Source organism: Pteropus vampyrus, unplaced genomic scaffold (assembly GCF_000151845.1).
Source record: "Pteropus vampyrus isolate Shadow unplaced genomic scaffold, Pvam_2.0 Scaffold415, whole genome shotgun sequence".
Classification (NCBI taxonomy): Eukaryota; Metazoa; Chordata; class Mammalia; order Chiroptera; family Pteropodidae; genus Pteropus; species Pteropus vampyrus.
Window position 1 is genome coordinate 319,726 of NW_011889196.1, and position 26,187 is coordinate 345,912.

The 26,187-nt window shown below is 50.0% G+C and overlaps 1 protein-coding gene, 1 long non-coding RNA gene and 1 pseudogene across 2 annotated transcripts in view; all 3 read right to left on the reverse strand.

Moving 5' to 3' along the window:
• Positions 1–26,187, reverse strand: part of DIP2C (disco interacting protein 2 homolog C) — a 236,658-nt gene that overhangs the window by 170,495 nt on the left and 39,976 nt on the right. The gene's annotated exons all lie outside the window — the stretch shown is intronic.
• Positions 1,290–1,407, reverse strand: LOC111731967 (annotated as a pseudogene).
• Positions 5,270–18,386, reverse strand: LOC111731959. The gene is made up of 5 exons (XR_002777377.1): positions 15,972–18,386; positions 13,949–14,043; positions 13,748–13,841; positions 13,545–13,638; positions 5,270–12,286 (listed from the first exon to the last, which is right to left on the reverse strand). It is a non-coding gene; the product is annotated as an uncharacterized LOC111731959 (long non-coding RNA).

Consider the following 26,187-nt stretch of genomic DNA (forward strand, 5'->3'; position numbering starts at 1 on the left):
CCAAGATGCCTCATCCCGCTGGTACCCGCAGTGCTGGTTTGTTTGGTTTTCACTGCACAGAGTGTCCCACACGTGAACATTCCGCCATTCCCCGTTTCATACTGATGGGCGTTTGGGCTGTTTGCGGGGTGTGTATGTGTGTCTGTTCGGGGTTTCGGTTTTTCAGGATTTCCTTGTAGAAGATAAGAATATTGTGGCATGATAACATCTGTCGTTGAACCAACAGGAACTCAGATTACAGCCATACAAAGGGTGTCATATTTTACTGATAATCCTTAGAACCATTTTCTTATATTCAGATACGCACAAATGCAGCACCTAGTCACCCAGGCACTCCTCAGATCTTAAATTTGTAATGCATATTTTAAAAGTTTTTCCAATTGAGTAAATAATATGGAAACATGAGAATGTGAAGTATACCTTTAGCAAGGAACTGCATTTTATCAATACTCTCAATATACGGCCATGAATGTTTTTCTTCATCTTGTGTGACCATTGCTGCTCACGGAAAGCCCACCGTCTCCTGGAGAGTCAACTGGGGACCCCCTCCTCAGGGGAGGCCCCTGCCTGCCCTCACCTCCATCCCTCACCAGCAAGGTCAGGAGCCCCGTGAGCTCCCATCCTGGGGCAAGAACCTAAGATGACACCAACCTCTGCCTCGCCGGCCAAACGCCAGGCAAGTCCTTGCGCTCCACTTTTCACCCTGCCTCCGCAGACTCGAAGGGCCACGGTGCAGGCGCCCACAGTGCTCGGGGCCTAAGCACCGTGTGTGCCAGAGAAAGGAAGCCCGCGCTCAGTGTCCGCCACGCAGCCGCACTGCATGGCATTTGGGGGTCTCCCTCAGTCTCCCCACCAGAGGTACAATCGTGAGAGGAGTCCGTCGTTCACTCTTGAGCCCCCCGGTCAACCCAGGGCCTGGCACATACGTAGGACTCACTGGACGCTTTCTGAAGCATGTGATCACTGGAGTAAATGCAACAAGGCCACTTTCTGCTGCAAAGTCAAAGGGCCTTTGGCAGAGGGACTGTGCCATCCCCAACGTCCAGCACCACAGCCCCGTTGGGGGTGGCAGGCGTGTCCCATGAGCCCATACCAAGAAAAGTGAGTAATGGAATAATTTAGCATCTACCTTGGCTCTTTCTTACAATGAGACAGGATATAAACTTTTATGTATGTATGTATGTATGTATGTATGTATGTATGTATGTATTTTGGCGAGGTAACCCTTGGTTGACCTCACAGATTGCAAGGACCTTGTCAGCTTACAGTCCTTTATTTTTTACTTTTTACGCCTACAGCACCTGGTCTTCCTAGGTGGTCTCCCATCCAAGTACTAACCAGGCCCGACCCTGCTTAGCTTCCGAGATCAGACAGAATCAGGCTTGTTCAGTGCGGCAGGATATAAACTTTTAAACAACTACTTATATTTGTGTAAGAATCAGAACTCTGAAAGCAGTCATTTTTGACTTCTTAAATTAACTAACTATGCGGCACTGATCAGAAGGGGAAGCTTATTGTTATGATGATGATGAAAGCCACTATGCTGAGGGCTCAGAGGCGAGACTCAAGGCTGCGTGCACTCGACACACAGGTCACGTCTGTCTTTCCTCAGCTGCCCTACCTGTCAGAAGGGATAACACCTTCCCCACCACAATATAAAAACTATAGAGTTATGAAAATGATCACAAACAAAATAACCTTGCTGTTTTTAAATGAAATTCATTACATTAATGTAAATATTTAACAAGCCATCGTGCTATGGTTGGTATTGAACTTTCCTCCTTATGAGACAAACCACTTATTCACCCGTCTACTCTATAGATATTTGTTCGAATGTTACAAATCCTATCTGTTAGGCGATATAAAGGCAAACGAGACAGTTTCTGCTTGGAAGAGGATTAAAATCCAGGTGGGAAGAAGCCTCACACTCTGAACCACCAACACGACGAGACCTGAGGGCGCCCGAGTTCCTCTGGGGGTCCGCGGTGGCGCCCGCCTGCATCGGCGCCAGCTCATGCTCGGGCCCCTACATTCAGGAGTGAGCATCACCAGCAACTGATAGAGATACAGGAGCCACCCGTGACAAGTTCACCAACTGGCGGAGGACGTGAGTAAAGCATGTGAAGTGCACACGCAGACAAGCAAACAGCACATGACGCTGTCCCATACCAGTCACTTCCCCAGAGCTGCCTGCAGGCTCCTTTGTGGCCCTGAGGCCTGTGCCCGCTCCTGCCTGGGCCACACATGGAATGTGGGTGGGGGACACCAAGTGACAGGGACGCAGAGACAAGAAACACTACTTAATTAATGCTATACGTTTCACTATGTGTCAGCCAATAACCAATGCTTGCCAGAAACTGCGAATAGTGAAGACATTTTAAACTGGTTACATGGGTTTGTTTCATGATTTACTCCTAATACATGAGACATCATAAAACTAGGCCCGGTCATAATTATGTAAGTCTGTAAAAATGTCCTTGAACTATTTCTGTCCCTTCATATTTTTATATCAAATGAGCCTAAGGTTAGAAGAGTATAAATTATATTACTGACAACAGCTGGGATGACATGAGGGCAGAACTTACACCCACAAGGTACTGACTGACCCCAATTTCTCTCCTTTTTGTATGTGGAAATAGGGGAGAACCGAGGAGTTGGGGCGGAATGTGGGCCCCCCACCCCCGCCCCGCAGTGCTGCAGGGCTGCTGATGGAGCCAAGCACCACGAAGGCTCCACCTACGTCACCACTCAGGACCATGGCCAGCGTCCTCCTCTGGACACTGTTAGCAGCCACTGCCAAGTCCGGGCTGGAAGAAGTTGGCCTGATGACCAGTCATCCGAGGAAAACTGCCCCATGTCCTTTCAAACCAGGACTCAAAGCTGCCCGATAAACCAACAGAGAAAAGAGCTTAGTTCTCACATAAAAGAAAGATGGGGAGCACGGGAGCTGTGTTACTCGAGGAGGTGCGGCCGCCATCCACACGCGCCCTCCTCCGCCCCGTCACTGTCCTGCCCTGCCCCAGCTGAGCACCAACCCTTTGGTTCAAGCTCTCTACCAATAAAGGACTCCAATATGGACTTTCCCTCATCCAAATGGCCATCCCCACACAGCACACACTAGTAGGACACATACTTTCTGTGGGTGACGAACCGCAATCCCACTCAGACCCCACATGGAATCAATCGACAGAAAGCCAGCCCAGGGACCCTCGTCCCCTCCTGCCTCTCTCCACCGTGCTGGATAACCCCTCCTGTCCAGCACCCCTAGGGCCGCAGTGGTCACACATCCTCTGAGTCACTCATTCCTCAAATCCAAAGGAACAAGGGCATGCGGCTTCAAAAAATGCCCACGCCATGGAAACTGATGCTCTTCATTCTCTTTGGTGTGAGAACAAAGTCAGCCTTCACATGAAGCTGAGCGAGACGTCTATGCCAGGCCAGGAGGGGTGTAAGCACCTCTGACACCACGAGTGAGCTCGCAGTTTACTTTTAACCACCACTGACAAAATGAAAGCCGGTGTGTATCGTCTTTCTGTCACAAGTAAGGAAAACCACACTACGGGCCATGGAACTTTCTGCATCAGACAAATGTGGGTCCCCCATGCCTGCTTCCTAAACTGAAGTGACCAAGGCCTTGTGGCACCAAGAGACTAGAAACAAAATAAGCAAAGAAAGAACAGTCAGCCGAAGAGGCGCTTCAAACCACAGCCTCCCAGGGTGTGAGCTGGGGTCAGAGAGCCAGAACCCCACCTCTCCTTGTAGGGGACAGAACAAATGCCACCTCCTCGTTTGGGGGACAGGAGCCTCTAACCTTAAATCCAACACAGAGGCTCTTCACTAAAATGGTTAGAAATGAGCCAGCCAGGCACAGAGGGCGAAGGACTTACTAAGACATCCTGTTTGAACGCAATACCCAGCAAAATCAGAAGTTGAAGGAGTTTACAGAAATGTCAACTCATTCAAGTGTGACTCTCCTCTACCTGTGTGATACTCGCACACAAATCCGGTGAGCCGTCTCTTCCTAACCACAAATCAAACCCCATGATACAGATCAGGGGGAAACCACAGGGAACAAGTTAGAGGTCAAGAACAGATAAAATCACGCCAAAGCACAACCTCTTGACCAGCTTTACGGTAAAGGAAGGAATGGTGAATCTGTGGGCCACTCATCACCGACCAGTGGACTGCGAATCAGGAGGTCGGTAAAGAAAATGGGTGATCAAGGCCAAGGTGGATGTCGACCTGAAATGGGCCAAGGACACTGCCCACGTCACCGAATCAAACCCCTCGTCTGAGAGCTGTGGGCCCACAGTCACTGTCGATGGCAGCCAGGGCCCGCCTCCTCACTGCCCCTCCATCTGCCTGCCACATCTGTGCTGCTTAAGAATACTGAAGAAAGATAAGTCATGAGTTTCAAAACAACACAGATTTTTAGCATAAAATGCAAGCTAAAATTTAAAGAAATGGTAAGAAACACTGGTAAATTAACCTAAATACAGTCTACTAAATACTCGAACTGAAAACTACTCCTCCTATAAATCAGATGAATTCAGACTCACCCATTTTTTAAAATTTCACTTGTGTATATAAAATGATCTAGTTCCTTTTTCTCTTTGAATAGATGAATAATCCCATAAACAATTAGTTATTTCATTTCAGGGAAAAGACTAAAATCATTTTTAAAGTCCCTACCACAAAACACTTATTATTCATCTCTCTGCTTTATAATAAAAGGAGTTTTCAGCTTCAAGCATCTACAACACAGCTTTTATTAAGTAGCATTTATGTGACTAGACAAGAGATTATCAAGGACCACTTGGTCTGAGCTTTTAGAATCCACAGAACACGTGTTCCACAGCAAAGGGAGAAGACACCAGAGTCACTGAAATGTTCTGCCTTTGCCTTCAGGCAGAGGAAAGGCCAAGGAAATGCCCAGTGTCTACCAAAAATGAGGCAAAGCAGTCCTCAGACAAGCAGTTACTTCTAACTACATCCCTTATCACCAACACCAAAATAAACATGCAAGATAATTTCAGCATAATTATCTTCTGATCCCACCCAAATCAGGCTGAAGCGTTTACAGACATAGGAATGGTTTGTATATCATTAGAATCCGAATATGGAATTTGAATAGAAACAAACACCTTTCATTACAAGTACTCTGAACTTCTCCAGCATAAATCCATAAAAGAACATAAATCCATAAAATTCCTGTCAGTTAATTCTATCCTGCAGGTGGAGAAGGGGCTCGCCACACCCCACAGACAGGCAAACCCCTGGAAGGGTCATTAAATTAGCATCCTCTGAGCGTCGGCGTCAACCGGCACCGCCGTGGGTACTGAAGTCTGGATAAGCGATGCCAGCTTCATGGCTTCAGTCGTGACAACTTCTACTGTGGCTTTTTTGGTTCCTCAGAGAACCTGGGAGTGCTGCTTAGAGCCCAGGCTCAGGGCTGCACGTTGAAGTAACGCACAGTAACCAGGATTCTAATTTGGTGGTGTGCGCAAGAATATCAAACATTTCAGAACTTTAAGTGGGGTACCAGAGTGAGGCTTTTTCAGGAATATCATTTCTGTCTGGCACGGGCCTAGGCCATCTCCCACGACATGTGGGATGAGAGGAAGATGGCAACTGAGCCAGACCGCCAGGCTCCGCACAGGGGACAGGTGGAGTCCAGCTGTTCAAAGGTGTGGAGACATGAGCGCGTAAGGGCTCACACCAAGGTTTTAGAAGGGTTTGGAGCGCCTCGTGTACACGCCTGGGCAGCTGGACCAACAGGAGCACTCTAGACACATCAGGACACCTCTGGTCAATCCAAACTGTGGGAATGAGCGACAGGCAAAGGGAGGGTGGCATGGGGAGCAGTGTGGGTTCACAGAGTCTGTCCCTAAAGTGCTGTGCGTGTGGGGAGGACCTGGTTTGACCGTTGTGTCACCTGAGGGCCTGATGGAGCCGGAGCCACAGGGCCACGTCTTCCCTGCTCAGCCACCAGGGGGCAGACGCCCTGTGCTGTGGACTGAATGTGTGTGTCTCCCAGATTCATGGGATGACACTGTAACCCCCACATCGTGGTGTCAGGAGGTAGGGCCTCTGGGAGGTGATGAGGCTGTGAGGGTGCAGCCCTCGTGATGGAATTACTGTCCTTGTAAAGAGACCCAGAGAGCCCCTTCGCCCCTTCCAGGTGAGGATGCAGGAGAAGATGACCCTGCTGGCACCCTGACCTCTGACGTCCAGCCTCCAGGCCGTGAGATGTGAATGTCTGTTGGTTAAGGCCAGTCTAGGGCACCCTGTTACAGAAGCCTGAGCTGGCCCTCTGTGTAGGAAGGCCCCCAGCAACCCGCCTGGCCACGGCAGTCCACGCCCAGAACCCTAGCTGACGACAGGGCTTCTCCCGGGTCCTCTTCCTGCACCCTCTGACTACGCTTTCATCAGAACGGTGAGATGATCTCACAGGTACGTTTTGGAACAATCTCCGTTTTGCTTCCTTTCCAGTCTCAGAGAAGTGCTGTCATGACCACGGCTGCAGCCCCAGCTCCTCAACTCTGAAGGTGCTTTCACGCGTGGGACAGCTGCCCGGGAAGTCCACAGAAAGGATGCTGGTGCTGACAAGCAAACAGCCAGCACAGGGGGCAGCCAGTCCTCTACCCGAGCCCCAGCGGCAGCAGGGTCGATCAGACTGGACCAATGTTTTCCGAGGCTCACCAGAAACAAGCTCTCTCACGCAGGTATGACCTTCCCGGGCGATGAACTGTGCGCATCGGCAGCCAGCTCTGCCAAGAGTTATGGCACGTGACCCACCCACATGGGCAAACGCACTGCTGGGGAACCGCTAAACCTCCAGGCGCCCCGCCCCGCATGACCTGGATGATTCATCTCTGTCTACGCCCACTTTTACTTCCTCGTGTGTGGTTAATAGAAAACCAAAAGGCTGGCTTTCTTCCAGCCAATCACCTGCTCTACACAACTACACGGGTTTTAAATTATAAGGCTTTGATAACTTCACAGAAAAAAGTCATAAGTCATTATCACCAATCCAAAGAATCAATAAATTTCCAGCTAATCAGGCAAGAAATCTAAAATGAAGCTACATTAAAGTTTACAACATTCAACTATAGTTTAAAAATGCACCCATGCTTCAAAAATCACCATTCCCATTTTAGATGTCGAAATGCACATGAGGAAAACAGAAATGCACTCAAGTCTTTTTGCAGTCCTTACTCAGGAACCCCCACGTTTAAACTACAGCGGGTATGGAGGAGCTGGCTGCAGCAGGGAGAGAGAACAGCGGGCCCCCAGTCCGCCTGCATCTCATGGGGGCAGAGAGTGTGCCTCTTACGAACAGGGACCTGGAGTGGGATGGAGGTGGCCTGGCCAGAGGCCAGTCAGAGAAAGTTCACCACGGGCCAGCTTGTCCTGGCGGGGACTAAAACGGCCAAATGCTGGCTCTGAGCTCAGGTGCCAGGAAGGGGAGATGCGTGAGCAGAGTTTGGTTGGCAAGCATTTGCTCCCACTGATGGGTGGGGTGAGCAGCTCAGCTTGCCACGCACAGAGGTGGATCTGGAGGGCCTGGGCTGGCCCCAGGTCCACGGGCACCAGGCCTCTTACTGAGCGCACATGGGAAGGCAGAGTCTTTGCAGAGAGAAAAGGCTGAAGGACTTTTCAGCCATCCTGTCCAGCAGGACACAGGGCTCAGGATTGTTCCCAGCACACAGACGTCAGGTCTGTATGCTCTGGACACATCCCAACAGGCTCTCAAGGTCAGCTGAGGTCTTGGGCCCTCGCGTTACATTTCTCCTCCTACAGGAGTCCCCAGAAGGGCTTCGGCGTTTTGTACTAACCCCCGCATCATGCGCTCGCTCCTGTTTCCTACAACCGTGACACCACCACAGCAGCCCTGACACGCAGCACAGGACCACACGTCGTTTCTCAGTGAGCCAGGGAACTTCAGGGAGTCACAACAAGACGTGACTGGGATTCCCTGGAGGGCAGGCCAGGGTTGGAAAAGACAAACCTACCGAGAACCAGAGCGCTGAGTCTCTCTTGTGGGAAGGGGCAACACCGTGTCACCTGTCTAACCACACTTCGCATCCTACAACGACTGTGGTGGCGACCAGCCCCACCAGACAGGCTGTGGAGACTTAACAGTGCTGATGTATAAAGACAGCGAGTTCCGTGGCCATGAGCCAAGAACTTACCTCACACCTTGAAAACATGCAGAATGACCTTCCCAGAAATGCCCTGCCACCACCAGTCCGCCTGGGAAACATCTGATGGTCACATTCAAGTTCTGACATGTCAACTATTATGTACAAAATTCATGTGAACATTATTTATTACAAAGTACATAAAAAAATTCAACAAATTATGCAATTTTACTGTTTCAAATAGTAAATTGGGTGAATTCTGTATCCCACACTCAAACATGGATTAACATGATTCAGGACTTCTATCTCTCATGTGCTTTCAAGTTTTATTTTAATACACAACGCATAAAAGCCTAGTCTCCCTGAGAGAGTGGAGAACTATTTCCAACACTATACATGTTATTAACGAGATCACGCTGTGACCGAAATGTCCTTTTTTAAAAGACCCACTGTTTTAATACATCCAAAGAAGATCTGTTTCTGTCCAATTCTCTTTTCCACCGTAGTTTAAATGCCTGTCCTAGAAACCACCTCTAGTTATAACTCAGGGCACTGTGAAAGCTGATATAATGTAGCCATTTTGAAAAGACGTGGAGAAAAAGAACAGAAACCCTGCATCCAGGTCCTACTGCTGCTCTAACAAATCGTCACACTGTTACTCTCTTTTCGCTCTGAAGCTCAGATGTCTCACTGGCTAAGCTCAAGGTTCGGGCAGGGCTGCTTCCTCGTGAGGCTCCAAGGGCCCTTCCCTTGTCCTTTCCAGCTTTTCCAGGCTCCCACGTCACCCATCCTCTGCTCACGTCATGGCTCCTTCTCTAACTGTGACCCTTCTCCCTCTCATCAGGGCCCTGTGATGACACTGGGCCACCGAATGACCCCAGACCATCTCCCCATCTCAAGACCCTTAAATCAGTCGTGTCTGCAAAGTCTCTTCTGCCCAGCAGGGTAGCACTCACAGGTTCTGGGGATCTAGTCATGGATATCTTTGGGGGCCATGATTCTGTTTCCACAAATGCTAAGTAAAACTACTTAGAGAATGTCTGTGGTAATTTTCTATTGAATCTAAATTTAGGACCCAAATCTCGTATCACGTGACAACAACATTAATCACGAACATTGTCATGGAAATGTCAACCAACGTGGTTTAAGAAAATACTGAGTGCTCAACACATTTCCAGAGCTCTGTGGTGTGGAGAACACAGAAATGTGCACACATGCACACACACACACACAGACACACATATAGACACTCTCCCCCAAAACCTAAAATCAAATATAGAGAGTTTCAAGTTTAATACTCTAAATCTTATCTCATTATAATGAACAGCCTCTTGATTATATACATTTTTAGAGTACTGGGTTTTCTTTTTCTTTTTAAACTATCCAGAAAAAATATATATATTTATTTCTCCAAAACTACAGAGATGGATTTCTTTCAAAAACACTTTTCTCGATTCTATTATCTCATACGAACTAAACAGATATATTAAAGGTAAAAGAACCATTTAAGTTCATGTGGGGGGGCTGCCTATGATTTCACCAAGCACAATTTACTCTTGGCCAGTTAGAGATCAGCGATACCAAAACTTGGGGAAAAGGAAAAACATAAACTTGCACTCAGGACCAGGCCATATATTATGGGTTTTCTCAATCAAATTGTTGGCTTGCAGCTTTTCCTACACATTCTCGATATTGGTTTCTTACAAAAGCTAAAGTTCAAGGATGCTGGAAAGTCTGCCAGTATCTGAAAACTCTACAAAGCACAGGCAAAGCAGAAATCATGAACGATGAAACTGCTGTAAGACAATACAGGAGATCTCGGCATTGAGATCAATGCACACCTCAAGCATCTAGAAACGGTGAGAACAGGGGACACCTAGCGTGTGTGTGCGCACGTGGTGTGTGTGTGCGCACGTGGTGTGTGTCTGCGCATGTGCGTGCACAGGGGGTTCAGTTCTCTCTTCCTGCAGGAGACGCACCCAGTGCTGACGTTACCTGAGAAGCACAACCTCATTGCTTCAGTGCAGAGGGTGGTCACTACAGTGTCATCAGCCACCAGGACTTAAACATGGAACATTTTACATCCAAGTGAAGTCTGCCCCTTAAAATGGGGACCTGGGGCAGCATGACGGAATTTCTACAACTGTCTCATCTCAACTACTAGCTTTGGGGGAATCTTAGGAAATCATAAGCCAAACCTATTAATTTTGCCAGATTCCAGTATTTCCTGAAACATTCTTTCAATTTGCCACTCAGGATTTCCTGCCAAATCTAGTAAAGTCTAAATTCCTCATCACTACGGATGACAAGATCGATGGACTCCCTGCCCTTAGCATTGGCCTACACACAAACTGTTATTTACACAAGACTGTGCTTGAGGCCAATTCTCAACAGAAACAAGAAACCATAAAATTTCATTATCCCCATTTTGGATTTGAATATGAAGGTTGTTACCAAGTCAGGTCCCTAATTTAGACCACAGAACAAATGTTTCTAAAGCATGGCACGTGTTTAACTTCACGCTGTCCACATGTTTTCAATATTAATGGCCTCAAAACTACTGACGTCGCAACTCACCATACTTGCAGGTTATTTAACCACAAAATAATGATGACTATGCGATAAAAATGCCTTCTTAGGGATTCTATCACACCACAACGATCCAAACTAATAAGTCAAGAAGTTTAGACTTATACATATACAGCCAGCAAAGGGACGTCCTCCACCAAACAAAGTAAGAAAAGCTATAGGAGAGCCACTGAAGAACTGGAACAAAATATTACAAAATGGCTTGCAGTCTCCCCAGCCACAGGCATCACGGCCTCCTGCTAAGAAGGCACCATTTCCACGCACTTGCCTTTCCGGCCCATCTCAAAGGTCCCCACGTGTGAGACCTTCCGGCAGCCCACGGAAAGTTAATCACTCCACCTCCAGTATCCACAACCCTTCAGGTACCGCCTGGCTCCACGCTGCAGTGCCATGTTGGACGCGGCCATCTTCCTAAATGGGATCCTGCAGGTGCCGAGGTGTCTGGCACTGAGGAGCATCAATAAGTGCTGAGTGAACATACGTAAAGCGGCCAGTCCACGCTCTTCACCATGTTTTCAGATCTCCAAGTTGTGTCTTCAGAATGAACTCTGTGTAATGTGGAAGGAAGGAAGGAAAGGCCATGACAGACCCACCCTCCTGCAGCCTGGCAAAGAACTGCTTGTCAGCTCACAAGCTCCATCACTGGGCAGAGCACCCTTGGGACCTGCGGGCTCCATCCGCACCTCAGGAGACTGGCCCCACCTCCAGCACCGTTAAACAAGGACCGCTGCACTGCCCACCATACTTCTCCTCTGGGGATTTAAACCCTCGCGAACATGGAAGCACGTCCCACCACTCAAGGACTCCTTGCCAACGAAATAACGAAGCCCCACTCCGCTCCTAAAAAGGAACATCCCTGTGACCTGAACCCGGCTGCCCTAGAGCTGGGGAGAAGTGTGCGGGCACACCTGTGGGATGGCCAACCTGGTGCAGAAGGCTGCTAGAGCCTCACCATGGGCGGCAGACCGTAGTTGGAGGAGGCTGCCTGGCAGTTCCCTGACCGGCGACCAGACCCGCTGACACGAACGACCCCACTGCCTTGCTCCTGTAGCCGGGGCCACGCAGAACCACTCCGCTTCTGCACCGGAGGTGACAACTCATGGCAGAGCATGTGATGAGCCCGTCACCATCGCCAGGGCGGAGCACAGAGCAGGCCATACAATGTCCTGCTCATTGCACTGGGCTGTCCAAGGGAAGGGCACTGGGTCTGTCGTCAGGGCTGCTAAAGGTCCAAAGCATCCTCACTCCGGTCCCTCCCAGGGGCCTGAGAGGCCCTGTCAGTGGTCCTGCACAACCCTGGGTATGGGAAGGCCTCCCCTCTGACCTGCCAGACCGGTGCCCCGAGGAAGCAGTTAATCACTCACTGGCGTGCTGGGACACGCCCGAGAGCCGGCAGTCTGCGAGCGTGTGCTCTGGGGGCTGATGCCATCAGGCTTCGGTTCAGACGTGAAGATGACGCTGTACAACCGCACTCCTTTGGTGTCACAGAAGAAGGGCTCCACTTCCACGCACACCACTACAGCTGCTGTCCTCACTAGCAAAGGCTCAGGGACCTGCTCCCCGACAAGAATCACAACTTATAACCCACAGAATGGGTAAGGGGAAAGATCTAAAATTCGATGCTGAGCATTCTACAAGTTCCAACAAAGCCAAAATGGGTTTACTGAGCCGTCTGTGCCACTATCGCTGAGATCCATGAGTCTCTCGCAACGGTCCCATGGGCCAGGGGTCCAGGGCAGGATGCTGGGCTCACAGCTGACGGCCAATTTGAAAGCATAAGGAGAGGGGGTGCAGCCTAGCTGCAGAGCGGGGTCTCGCCCAGACCACCACCAGGTAGCTGCTGGTGTGTGCACCACAAACAGCAGTCGGGCTGCTGCACTGTCTGCAGCTGCCCCTCACTGCAGGCACAAGCGGGAAATGTGGGCTCAGAGGAACCGGGCATTCCCTGGGGGCTTGGCGGGTACCCAGCTCAAGCTCATACGAAAGTGGCAAACATTTCCCAAATACAAAACTGGCAGAAGTGCTGACGTGCAGGTGTCGCGGGACCGAGGTCCCAGGAATGGCAGTTTTCCCTTCTACCCACAATGTCCAGCACTAGGTTTCACTTACTTGGAGAAGCCCTTTGCCAGAATTCCTGAGGCTGTTCCACTTTCCCATCTCAGGCTGATGGGACCTGCCATCTTGTTTGTCCCATACACCCTTTCTCATGGAGGCCAGGCCGCCCGGGCCCCCTGCCCAGAGCCCCTCTCCCCACCAGTCCCTAATACTCCCTCCCTCCAGGAAGCCCATTTGGATTTCGTAAAAGAACAGCTGAGCATTTCCTTTCACCTCGCTGGCTCTGGACAGAAAAACATTTTATGCTTCCTGTTTAACTTAAGTCTTTTTTTAAAAAAACTAGAGAACAAAAAGGATAGCTCACACAAGCAGGGGCTGTTTCTTCTTCATGAATGGATCCCTGTCTCCTGCCCACTGGCACTCAACAAGCATTGCCTGAATTAATATCATTAATATTACATCCAGAAGTTGAAATACAGACACCCCTATTCCTTCACAAACACCCTGGGTCCCCAGGCAGGTGGCCCATGTGAGTAGAATTTGTACTGGAGCCATTTTAAACTGGCCTCCAAATGAATCTTTTAATTTCCAGACTTTTCAGACATACCTTTTGTTTTGTTTTGTTTTCATTATTTTGATTCTTTAAGGCATTATAGCAGCTATAACCAAGGATAAATCCATTTGCCCAATTTTATACAAGTAAAATGTCAAAGAAGATGCAAAATGATATGGAAAGGCATTTTTCGAATCCAATACCTTGGGTTTAGCTTGGGTTTAAATGGGAACACGAAGAAGGGAAGAAGTTCTGCAAGGATGCGGGCAAACTTCAGCAATCAGGGAACCTGAAACACTTCAAGGACAAAGTCAGGTATGAGGAAAGACTTCAAGGCAAACTTTTTCTTTGAATTTTGATTTCAAAAGAGCAGACATACCCAAAATATGAACTCTCCCATCCATACCTCTTGTCCCTTGAAAAGACTTGAGACAGTGACGTCACGGGTTGGCCCTCCTCACAGTTGCATCCTTAAAGCCTAATTTAGTCACACCAGCATCCTGCAGAGAGATCACCATCCATCCCCAACAGAAAGGACCACGTTTACACGGACCTGCCCGCTACTTTAAGCACAGGAGAAACTAGAAAGGGAACAGATGTCACTCACCCGCAGAGCCGAGCTCCGTCAGTCAGAAAGGGCCGGCTTCCATGTGAGACGAGCAGTTTGATTATTGAAAGAGCTTGTTACTTGCTGGTTTAAAGCTTAAATCAGAATTTCAAGTGACAATATGGCCCTTCCTAATAGATGTGCACTGAGTTGGTTGCAAGAGCACTGTTTTAGCCACACACTCCCCCTGGTCTTGCTAAATGGACGTTCCCACACCTGTGAGCTGGGTGGGCCGGCACGGGCACATCTGTGGCCTAGAACACCGGTCCCCAAGGGCCAGTGCTCCTATGAGAATCTAATACCTGATGATCTGAGGTAGAGCTGAGGCAGTGATGCTGGCGCTGCGGAGCAGCTGCAGACACAGATGAAGCTCTGCTTGCTTGCCCGCCACTCACCACCTGCTGTGCAGCCCCGTTCCTAACAGGCGTGGATGGTGTCAGTCCACACCCGGGGGTTGGGGACCCCTGGCCTAGAAGCTCAAAGGCAGAGAGTTGTGCGCTTACCAGCTCGTCCAGGAAAGAACAGGACCTTGCTTTATATAGGAAAGGGCTATAAAAATTTATAACAAATGAGCAGGGTGACAGTGAATTAAATTAGCGCCTCTCAGGCCCCTACCACTCAAGGACCCAGGGCAGTGAGGGCAGGGCGCCGGGGCCTCTCAAGCCCACTGCAGGCTAGGACTGACACGCATGGGGTCCGTGGATTCCCGGACGCTAAGAGAAAACACACCATCCACCACTTCACAGGTCAGCTCCTGCTGAGCTGGGAATGCACACTCAGTTCTGGACACCTCTGCCTGGTCAGGGCGCGTCTCACTGGGGCACCTGCTGGGAAACCCACAGGAAATTCTAGCACACCGAACAAGTAGGGTCGTGAAATGATTCACGAGGCAGGGGTTGGGGAGGTGGGGTACTGTCTGTCCCTCAGATTGCCCACAAGCTCCCAGCGCTTACATCTGCACAATTTTGCCTCAAGGGAAAGAAGCTACATCAGGCAAAAAGCATCAGTGGGAATATGTGACCCCCTCATTCACCGCTTCTCCTGGCACAACCCCCAAGCCAGCCAGTGCAGGAACTGTGACCCTGTCCTGCATGACGGGGCTAGAGAAAGGACTGACTTCTATAACATCTGCGCATTCCACCCACGTGGAGGTCATTCACCACTAAGAGATGAAAATCGATCGAAAGGCAGAACTTCCCTCAGCCTCGGCACCCACACTTACAAAACGCCAGAACCAACAGATAAAATAATGTGGCATTTTTCCCCTATAAATAGCAGGCATGTGCTGGCATCCGGGTTGAGAGTGAACGCCTGGAATGCACCACCAGACCCAGGAGCGGCTGGCTCAGCTGCGGGAATGCCAGCCAGCTGACGAATCCGCCTGGGAGGAAAGTCAAGCACCTAAATCTGGTTCCCCGGGCTTCATGTTCTCGGCCAGGCTGGAGCGGGCGAGCAACGGTATCAGCTTCCATCCTGGGTAGCCGACTCCTCCCCACTTCTACTGTCACTGCTTCTAACTAAGGATCACTGAAGTGGGAACCTAACAGCAGGTAATTAGAGCAACTGCTACTGAATGACAATGGCACAGGTCCTAGTAAGATTGGACTTCATTCCAGGAATGCCGGCCTGGAAATGGGACCGGCAGGCTCCTCCCGAGGCCGGAAGAGCAGCCCTGCAGCCACTGGCCCCTTCGGGCCCCCAGCGCCTTCTGAGAATCGGACACTGGCCTGGCGATGGCTTTGATCTGACCTTCGCCACCCCAAACCAAACGCATCACCCAAACTGCCCCCACCCCTGCCTTCCTCCTCTGCTAACTACTCAGGAATTTTTTCCCCATGTAAATGTCCAGGAGCCCGGGCTGCCCATAACCAGCGACAGCGTTCTCAGTGGGCCTCCTACAGCACCGCGGCAGTCACTGAGGACCAGGAAAGCAAAGCAGCACCGTCCTCAGGATCTCCCGGTTCTCATGGCCTGGACGCAGGGCCTCAGCCGAGGCGCCGCACGGCACCTGTGAGCTCAGTACCTGGGCAGTGCTGTCCTTGGACTGGACTAAGGAAGCGGGTCTGCTCTGCGCCGACAGCACCCCAGTCCTGAGGACACAGCACAGCCCCACCAGCACAGAGCCAAGGGGCTCCAACTGCACAGGGTTGGGCACCCCAACCCCCATGCTGTCCAAGGCCAACTGTACGTCTGAAGAAGAGGTTTATTCATTAACAGTTCAGTCCTTCACTCGCACTACTGCCGGTGGCAGCAGGAAGCCACCTTGGCCTGCAGTGCATTGTGGGCAGGCCAGGGCCACAGATGTCGCCCCACCCCAGGCCCCCTGCAAGGCCCACAGTGAGCTCTGGGCGTCTCCCTGGCTCCCGTGTTCAGGCCCTGACTCAGGGACACCCCGTTCAACAGCATGTCCTGTGATGGGCACGTCACACATCTGCCCTCCTCAAACAGAAGCCAACTGTCACAAGGGGCTGCTGAGCACCTAAAAAGTGGCTAATGTGACCGAAGAACATGTAACTTGTGACTCCTCAAAAACTTTACCGCTCATCATCTACTGACACCATCATGCATGTCATATGTGTGATATGCTACATTCTCACAACAAAGTATGCCAGTGGAAAGAAAACGGTACCAAGAAAATCAGAAGAAAGAGAAAACACATTTACAGCACTGTATGTATTTACTGAAAAAAATCTACAAGTGGACCCACACAGCTAAAACTCATGTTCAAGGGCAACTGTAATTAATTCACATAATTACTTTTAATTTTCATTAAATTTAAATTTTAAATAGCCGTGCTACAAGCTTCCACAGTGGGCCTCACGGCTCGAGAGAGTGAACGTGGGAAGATGTGGTGCCCAGAAACTCTTCTGAGTAACTCAACACGTGACTGCAGAGAAAGTCACCTCGGCGACATGAGACAACACACGTGAGAGCTCAGTCTCTAGAGTCGGGCGCAGCTTGGAACCCCGGCCCTAAGGGGTGTGGCTGCGGGTGGCTCAGCGTCCCCAAGGCCCGCCAGGTGGGCAGTGTGACAGGGATGACTGAGCCATAGCACTGGGCAGAGCCTGCCCACAGACCCCCAGTTGTCGCCCTTTGCAAAGCAGGCAAGTGATACTGCTCCAGGCTCTCACAAAAAGGACCGATTGAGAGGACAATTCATCAATACATCTCCTGTTTCCTGATGAGACAAACGGAAGTTTGCTCTGAAACAGTGTAGGGCCTGAGCATCCCCAGGAGGCCCCTTCATGCCACTGCCTCTGCCAAATCCACGTGACGAAACAGAAATCTTTGTGTGCACCATTTGCTTTTTTTCTTTCAGGAAAAATCATTTGCACAGTGTTAAAGAGAAGTTATCAAATGGCTTATGCCTTCAATCTAGTCTCCAAGGACCACGTGGCTGCTTCTGCAAGGCCTGAAGGCATGCAGATACTGTCGTAAGGACCAGGTGGCATATAACGGAGAAATACGTCACTGTGCTAAAGGTTTTGTCTTCTCTGAGACATTTAATTCATCTAACTTTCACCACTGAGGTATTCACAGTCACAGACCTACAATCACAGTACAGAGGTAAGAACACTGCATTACCAAACTGCAGTGCCCTACACCAGTGGTCCCCAACCTTTGTGGCACCAGGGACCGGTACTCCTACGAGCATCTAACGCCTGACAACCCAAAGCGGAGCTGAGGCGGCGATGCTGGCACTGGGGAGAGGCTGCAGATACAGATGAAGCTTCGCTCGCTGGCCTGCCGCTCCCTTCCTGCCGTGCTGCCCGGTTCCTATCAGGCCACGGACTGGTACCAGTCCACAGCCCGGGGTTGGGGACCCCTGCTCTAGGACACACCCCCAACGACTGCATAAATGTTTATAAAATGTCACTTTACTTGGGATGCTAGATGAGGCAGAGCCAGGAACAGGGCTTCACTAGAACTTCTGACTTGTCTGGATCAACATCATCAACAGATTTTACCAACAGAGGACACATCCACGTACAGCACACCCACGTGGAAGAATTCCTAGGTGTGGGTGTTGAAAGTCTGTACCTGAGGCATCAGGTTGCACAACCCTCCAAATGACAGGAATCGTGACTCATGTCATGTCATCCAAGAGGGTTCCTGGAATGAAATGCTACCTAGGAACCAAATGCCACAAGCTACTTGATTTCTAAATGACTGACTTTCTGTCTACAGGGAGGTGGCACTGACCCAGCTTAGACAGGTTCTGTGACCACGTGAGAGGTTCAGTCTGGGGAGAGAGGCTCACGGTGGAATTTCCCCTCCTTGGCGCCTCTGTCCGTGTCCTCCTGAGACTGCTGGGGAGCAGCACAGAGCACGTCCCCACTCCACTGCGAGAGCTCGGGCCGCCTCTCCCACCACCCAGTTTACCCCCACTCCAAGTTACACACTTTGCAAACAAAAATTCAGTTCTCTTTACCTCAGGCTCCAAAATTTACCTCAGGCTACAAACAGAATTTCTAACAATTTCATCAAATTATCAAGCAGCAGTTTGTAATCTGGACCAAAATCTGATGCAAAATCCACAGCTAATTTGGGCTGATTACGTTACAGAAGGCACAGGTGAAAACTTCAACTTATCTGTGTATATTGTTCATGGGATCGATTTCATAAACAAACAACTATTCACACTATGAGTGTCCTCCATCGAGTGTAAATTAATTTGCTTCTCTGACAAAAGACTTTTTCCTTTTCCAGTATGAATTTTATCTCTATGGCCTTGGGAGTAAATCTCTGAGATCTGCATTCTCCCGAGTACATCTCTCTGCCCTCTCTCCACTGCCGACCTGGGGAGCCCGCCTGGAGGAAAGCAGCAGCGCACCAGGGGTGGGCCTGGGATCACATCGCGCCTCTTGCTAACACAGGCCGTCCCCTAGATTACCGTCGGGTTGACGAGCCCAGCACATTAAGGGTGCAGACTGTGCCTGCCACAGAATGGGCTTCTGCAAACGGGAACCCCCACCTGTGATGCGGCTCGCCACGGGGACAGCTCAGAACAGCTTCTCCAAAACACGCAGGCGCAAAGATGCCATGGGGTTGCCTAGACATCTGCATTTCACTAGGATTCCATGGACACAAAAGTGGGACCTCACCTGAACTGAGTGATAAGCTGCTGGAGACCCGGGTGGACAGCCTGAGCGCACAGAGCCCAGGGCTATCCCCATGCCCAGAGTCTCTCCAGAGTGCTCAGGACAGGTGGTGGAGACACAAGGCCTAGGGAGCACCAGCCACATCTGCAGGAGCATGAAGCAGAGAGGCCAGATCCCCTCCAGAACTACCTCAGGAGGGCAGCTGCCCCTGGGGGCCCTCAAAGCACAGGGGAACTCACTGCCCCAGGGAAGGGAAAGAAAAATGCCCCCTTGGGGAGGGGCAGATGGAGACGTTATTTCAGGGTTCTGTTAGCAATGCCTTCTTGGGACATCTGCCAGGACAGAAACGCAGCTGTGACTCTGGCTCTGGGATCTGACCAACCGAGCGGATCCTGCAGTGTCTCCTCTTCCCTCCTCCTCCCATCACTTCCCCCTTGTCCTGCCCCCTCAAAAACGAAAGTACTTCCGCCAGCCAAAAAGCAGAAGGCTGCTATCATTGCTCCAACACAGCTCTGCATTTGAGGTCCATTTGATGAGATACCCAATGTTGACTCAGAATTACGGTGGTTTAGAATACCTCTTACCACATTAAAATAAATCTCATGTTCTAACTGCACTTTGCTGGGTGACCGGCCTTCTAATTCAGGGTGGGAATATTAAACTCAACTAAGTCCAACACATAAGCATTTATTAAATTGCTAGACCAGGGAGACAGGGGACAGAAAGACAGTGAACTAGACCTCAAAACCCTGGGACCTTCTCACCTTAAATTCCAGAACACAATTTTCTAGAAGTACCTAAGATTGTTACCCAACTTCAGCTAACGATTACAATATCTAAATTCGTTTTTACTTTATTCCAATTCTAAACATCAAAGCATCACTATTCACCAACTATTCCATCTGGAACACCAAACAGCCTGAGAGCAATGGCTCCAGTAAGAATGGGGCACAGAGGCACCCCAAGGGGCCTAGAGAGTCTCTACACAAAGCGCCAACAAGTGGGGAGTCAGAACAAGACAAGAGACACACGACATAAGACGATAAAATGAGACTGGCAAGGCCTCAGATAGGTCTGTTCTGAGAAGGGTCATCATGGCTGGGGATACCTGACAGGGGAGTCGGGCCAAAGTTAATGTGGCGGCTTCTCACTCCAACCAAAATCTCACGACCTTCATAAAAGTTGGGGTGGGGGTGTCAAACCAGAACTGCTGTGGGACACTGAGGCTGGAAATGAAGAGAAGAGGGACACGGCTGCACAGACCAGAGGGAGGACACAGACTCCGAGGGCAGCAGTAGCCAGCCGTGCCACACTTATGCCACCATCAGCTTCAACGGGAGGAAGCTCACATGGGCCAGACCATGCTGCCATGGTGAGTGGGTTTCACATGAACAGGTTGTAAAGTCATAAAAAACCCTTCCTCTGTTTACTAGCGCACAACATCCAAGGAACAGATCTGGACAACCAAGCCAAAGCAGCACTCCAATCCCCGCTCTGCCACACAGCCCGCCACTCGGGTGATGTGCACACACATCCCCACGTGCGTGAGCAGAACTTGCACACCCATCCCCTCTCAGGGCTTCTCCAGCTCCCAGGTGAGGCCCGTGCTGCCTATCAGGGCCTGAGCCTTCTGCAAGTCACAGAGTACAGATGGGCTCCCCGGCATCGCCATAAGCCCTTGATCCCTAAGGCTGAAAGCGGCCTGACTCACATCGAAGCTCTCCGTTCCTCCCCGTCACCAAATCACAAAGGAAATGCTACCAAGTGGGACGATGAGACCAAAGACAGAATGTACCACTCCCTGTGCGGCAGCCACAGTCCTGGCCCCTCAGTCCCTGTGCACAGATCCGTCTCAGGAGTCAGAGGCTTAAACGTGGCATCAAACTCAGACGCCTCAGGAAGCAGCAGGGAGACGTGTGGAGGGAGACTGGAACCCAGTGCCCTCAAGTCACAAATTCAAAAGGGGTCTTTTTTTCCGTTTTATTGAAACATAATGGACACATAACATTGTACAAGTTTAAGGTGTGTGATGTATTAATTTGATACACAAATGCATCACAAAATGATCACCACGAAAGGATTACTTAACGCCCCCATCACCTCACGTATCACCGTGTGTGTGTGTGTGTGGCGGGATATTTAAGTTTTACTCTCTTAGCGAATTTCGGGTATACAATACAGCATTCACTACAGTCACCACGCTGTTTGTTAGGCCCCTATAATTTATTCATCTTATAACTGGAAGTGTAGGTTCTTTGACCAACATCCCCCATTTCAAACCACCATCCTATTCTCTGCTTCTATGTGTCTGGCTTTTTCAGATGCACATTTGTCTTTCTGTGTGTGACTTAATCTCTCAGCATACTGTCTTCCACGTTCACCCAGTGTCACAGGTGGCAGGATGTCCTTCTTTCTTGTGGCTCAGTATTCCACTATGTGCTTGCGCCACACTTTCTTCATCCAGTCACCCACCGCTGGACACTCAGGTTGCTTCCACATCCTGGCCACTGTGAATAACGCTGCCGTGAACATGGGAGATGTCTCTTCTAGGAAACTCATTCCATTTCCTTTGGATAAATACCTAGAAGTGGAACTGCTGGGTCATATAATAATTTTAATTTTGTAAGGAGCCTCCACACTGTTGTCACAGTGGCTCCCTGCGCTTCGCACCCTCACAACACCTGTCATCTCTTGTCCTTTCATGATGGCCCTTCTCAGGGGTGTGAGGTGACATCCTGTTGTGGTGTAAATGACCAGTGAGGTTGAGCACCTTTCCATGGACCCGCTGGCCATCTGTACATCTTCTCTGGAAAAACGACTCTTCAAGTTCTGTGCCCGTTGTTTAACCCGATTGTCGGTTTGTTTGCTCTTGAGTTGCATGAGCTCCTCATACATTCACAAATTTTTAAATCCTTTCTGATCAAACAGAACCCACGACTGACTCTCAGAGTGAAGCCTAGGGGTTCGTATTTGACTGCCAGGGTTGCGTGAGTGAAAGGATACAGCCACTCCATAAAAGAGCCAACCTTCACATCACTAGTTGACAGCACAGCATTTATCCCAAAACAGTGAAGTAGCTCCCAACAAGGAAACAGCTCAAAGCTGACACATTCCTCTTTAATTATTAAACCCTTAAAATCCACTCATTGAATTATTTTAGCCCCAAACTCTAGCACTGTCTCTCCTACACAGCAGGCAGAGAATTCAGTACTGGTTTGTTTACCTGGATGGATATGGGCCCAAAGCCCTAAGTCCTCTTGCTGGACTTCTGGCCTGGTGGCACTCATGCCCTGTTGCCATGCACAGTTTCTACCTGCCTGAGTTCCCCACTTCCCTAAGCACACAGCTAGTTCTAAAACAGTCAGAGCCACTGTGCAGACACAGCAAGATGCCAGAAAGCCTTATCCCAAGACTGTTCTTGGGGGCCTGATTGTGCCGCAGTGGTTCACAAATGTTATCCCATGTCGGAACTGCCGGTGAAATGCAGATTGCTGGGTTTCCTCCCAGTTCCTGCATCAGTAGAGCTGGATGGGACCGAGTCACTGGCATTTCTGACAAGTCTCCAGGTGATGATGCTTCTGCTGACCCCCAAGCCACACAAGTACCCCGTCCCAGACAGCCCCTCATGGCACACCATATCCAGGAACAGACAGAGGCTCCGTTCCCCCCAACTCCCACTCCACCTCACCCCCTCGCTCCGCACAGCTTGCTCCAACTATAAAGATGTTTCCCCATTATTTTCAACAAGAGCAGTTCCAGCTGCCTTGTCTAAAATACACACTCCTGTGACTCAGATTCGCCACCTAGCATGCAGCCATCAAAAATGACATTTGGTAAGAACGTTTATTAACACGGAAATTCAGTGTGACATACCACTGGCTAAAAGAAAACAGCAAGAAACAAAGCTGTGTCCGAGCACAGTGGTACTGGTTAAAAGCACGGGAGGTGGGTGGACAGAGGGGCGGGACGGATGCACGGAGAGGTACTGCAGACCGTGAGAGAACATGTTATGATGTTAACAGAGGTTATTTCTCCTGGTGCGATTACCTGTGTTTTTCACCAGGTAATTTTCAATGAATACTATGTGATAATAGGGCAAAAAATCAGTTACTTTAAATTTGTTTGAAATGTTTTGGGAAAAGTTTGCTTTCTTAAAGCTTCTTGACAAAATTGATTTTATGGGTCATGACCATTCTCATTTATTCCAGCATCAGTGTGGTACAATAGGAAAGCATATTTTCGAGCCCCCAAACCTAGCCATACCTACACATCTGCAAAGGGCAGGCCACACGTCCCCGCCCCTCCAAAGGGCCATGAAGAGAGATGGACCGTACGCGTGAAGCAGCTCCTGAAGGCTTCGGAGCGCGGACGGAGGCAGACTGAGGTGTGGGTTTGGCTGCTCGGCTCCATCTGGGAGCTAAGACTTTTTCCCACTTAGTGTGCACGCGTTCGAGAGGCATGAAGACTGCTGCACTGAGCTGTGACAGGACCACATTTCCAGTGTGTGCATGCAAAAGGAGAGCACCTCGAGCGACTTGGCATCTGCTCTGGCCGAAGCAGGCGCCCCGCCCAGCCAGCAAAAGCGCCCCCAGCTGTGCACACGGTGCGCTGTAGGACGGGCCTCCGCTGTGAGCTGTAAAGCCTCGAGAAGGCCTGTTTATAAATACGTTATGGAAGATGCATAACTAAGTAACTTATTCAAAAAGGATTTACTGAACAAGCCCTAAGCAAGCATTCACTCTAGTGGCACCAGTGTGAAAATGACAGAATGCTAATGACGCCGAGATGGAGAAGCACACAGGTTGCCATGACAACAGAGCCCAAAACAACTGCATTTGGGCAGGAAAGCTGGGTCCCAATAAGCAATTAAAATCTTAAGAACACTCCAGCACCGTGAAAATTCTCTGGAGTGTGCCCGGGTGACCCACACCCCCGCAGACCTGGTCAGCAGCCCGCACCTCTGCCCACACATGGTTTCCAAGAGCACAACAGACTCCACTTCTAGGCAGACACCAAGGAAAGGTGACTCAGATGGCACTTTTGCTCAACAGTCTCCCACATTTTAGATCCAGGTTCCTGGTGTCAACCATGAAAATAAATGTGTCAACCTAAATTACAGTCACTTCTTCAGCTGGTCACTATTTCTGCTAACAATCACAAAACAACTGGAACTCCACCGCAACCAGCAGACAAGAAACCCTCTATCACCCACAGGCCAGCCAGCCCAGCAGGACTCCGGCCGGCATTCCCACATCTGCCAGCTCCAGTCAAGCTGACAGTAGGTCCCATGACGATGACCAGGAGACAGTCACACACTAGCTTCAGCAGAGGCGAAATCACATCAGAATTTACATACACCCTAAAAATGGGCAGCTGGTGGCAGCTGAGTCCCAGACTGGACGCCATGCAGAGGGTTCGCTTCGCGCGGCAGAGGACAGGCTTGCACTCTCTGCTCCACCGGGAAGGCGGCTGGGCCTGTGGCCTCACATCCTAACATCGTCACACATTTTGGGCACAGCTTCCGAATGCTGGGGGAGGAGAGAGAAGTAATGATCATGCATAAGGGGGCTTGAGGAAGAACAGCAACAAAACTGCCCCTAAATTTGCAGAAAATTTGAAGGCACGCAAGGCCTCATGCACACTTGCCATGCACACTGCTACTGCAGTTAGGGTGACAACAGGTACAGGTTCTCAACATGTCCAAATAAATACAAAGACACGTACAAAGTATTGAATCTTTTTGATTACTTACAAATGAGGAACAGTTGCCTAAAATACCACCCTCAAAAAAGAAAACTCACCTGAAATTGTAAATAAAAATTCTAAATGATGACCTTTCAATTTAAAAGAATTAACTACTGAAAGGTACTGCATTGGTAATAGACTAAAACAGTGAAAATTACCCCTGAAGTCTCCTCAAAAAGGGCCAATTAAAGGCACGTCGAAAGCGTTTTGTAAACTAGAAAACTGGAAGAATCCCTCTAATGGAATATGTGATAAATCTCTCGATTCATTCCAAAATAAAGAAACTACTTAAAAATTATTTTCAAAAACCTAAGCTGTGAATAAATGAAACAAGAAACAGCGAACCACTGTTCCCATGGGTGCCCCCTCCAAACCCCCATCACACTAACCCCCAGACGTGTCCACATAAACACTAGCAACTGCTAATACTCGCTGAGTGGCCAGGACATGCTGGCGCTATTTAAAGTGCACGGCCTGTGACCTTCATGCCCACCTTGTGACTGAGACCCACTGTGATCCCCATCCTACAGATGAAAAACAAGGGCCGGGAAAGTTCAAGGAAACTCCCAATGTCACACAGCTAGTGAAGAGCCGCCAGTGACAGAGCCCCACCAGGACCTCTGGCTGGGCCATCAACTCCAGGGCCCCGGGTATCACCTGGAACCGCCCCTCCTGACAGAACTGTTAGGTCCACCTGCAGTCAGGTACCACCCACTTCATCTGCCTGCTTGCAAAAGACGTGAAGCCATGCCAGGCCTCAGGCGCACTTGCCATGAATGCTACTATTTCCATTAGGGTGACACCGAATGGAACTGGGGCAGGAGCGGGGCACCCGGCCACTCAGTACCACCTGGAGGAGCGGTCACTGTCCGTCTTCCTCGTTTCTGGTTTCCGCATTCTTTCCCACAACGACTCGAGTTTTCCTTTTCTTTTTACCTTAAGCCCGTCAAGTGGCTCCACCAGTGTAGACCAAGGGCTCGGCGTGCACCCTGGCCCATTCGGGGCGGTGCTACTGTGAAACGGGAGCATTGACGACATACGGGTGAGTCCAAGTCGGTAGCTGCTGAACCCCACACAAAGGACAGGACGGCCCAAAGTCACACAGACAGTGAGGCAGGATTACAACCCCATTCAGTTCTCTCACAGGGAGCCTCACTTTGGACCATTCCCCAACAAACCCGTTAACAACCCCCAAGGCCCACTCATTTATTCTTTGGTCACAGATACTGTTCACTTACGAGTTACTCTTAGGAAGTAAGATCAACAGCGACCTCATCTCCTTCCTCTGGCTTTGTCCTCCTGTTACGAAGGCAGATCTAAGTGTCACTCACTGTGCCAGGAGTTCTGTAAGCCACTCTTGGTTTTCCCTTACAGCTTAAAGATGTCTCCAGA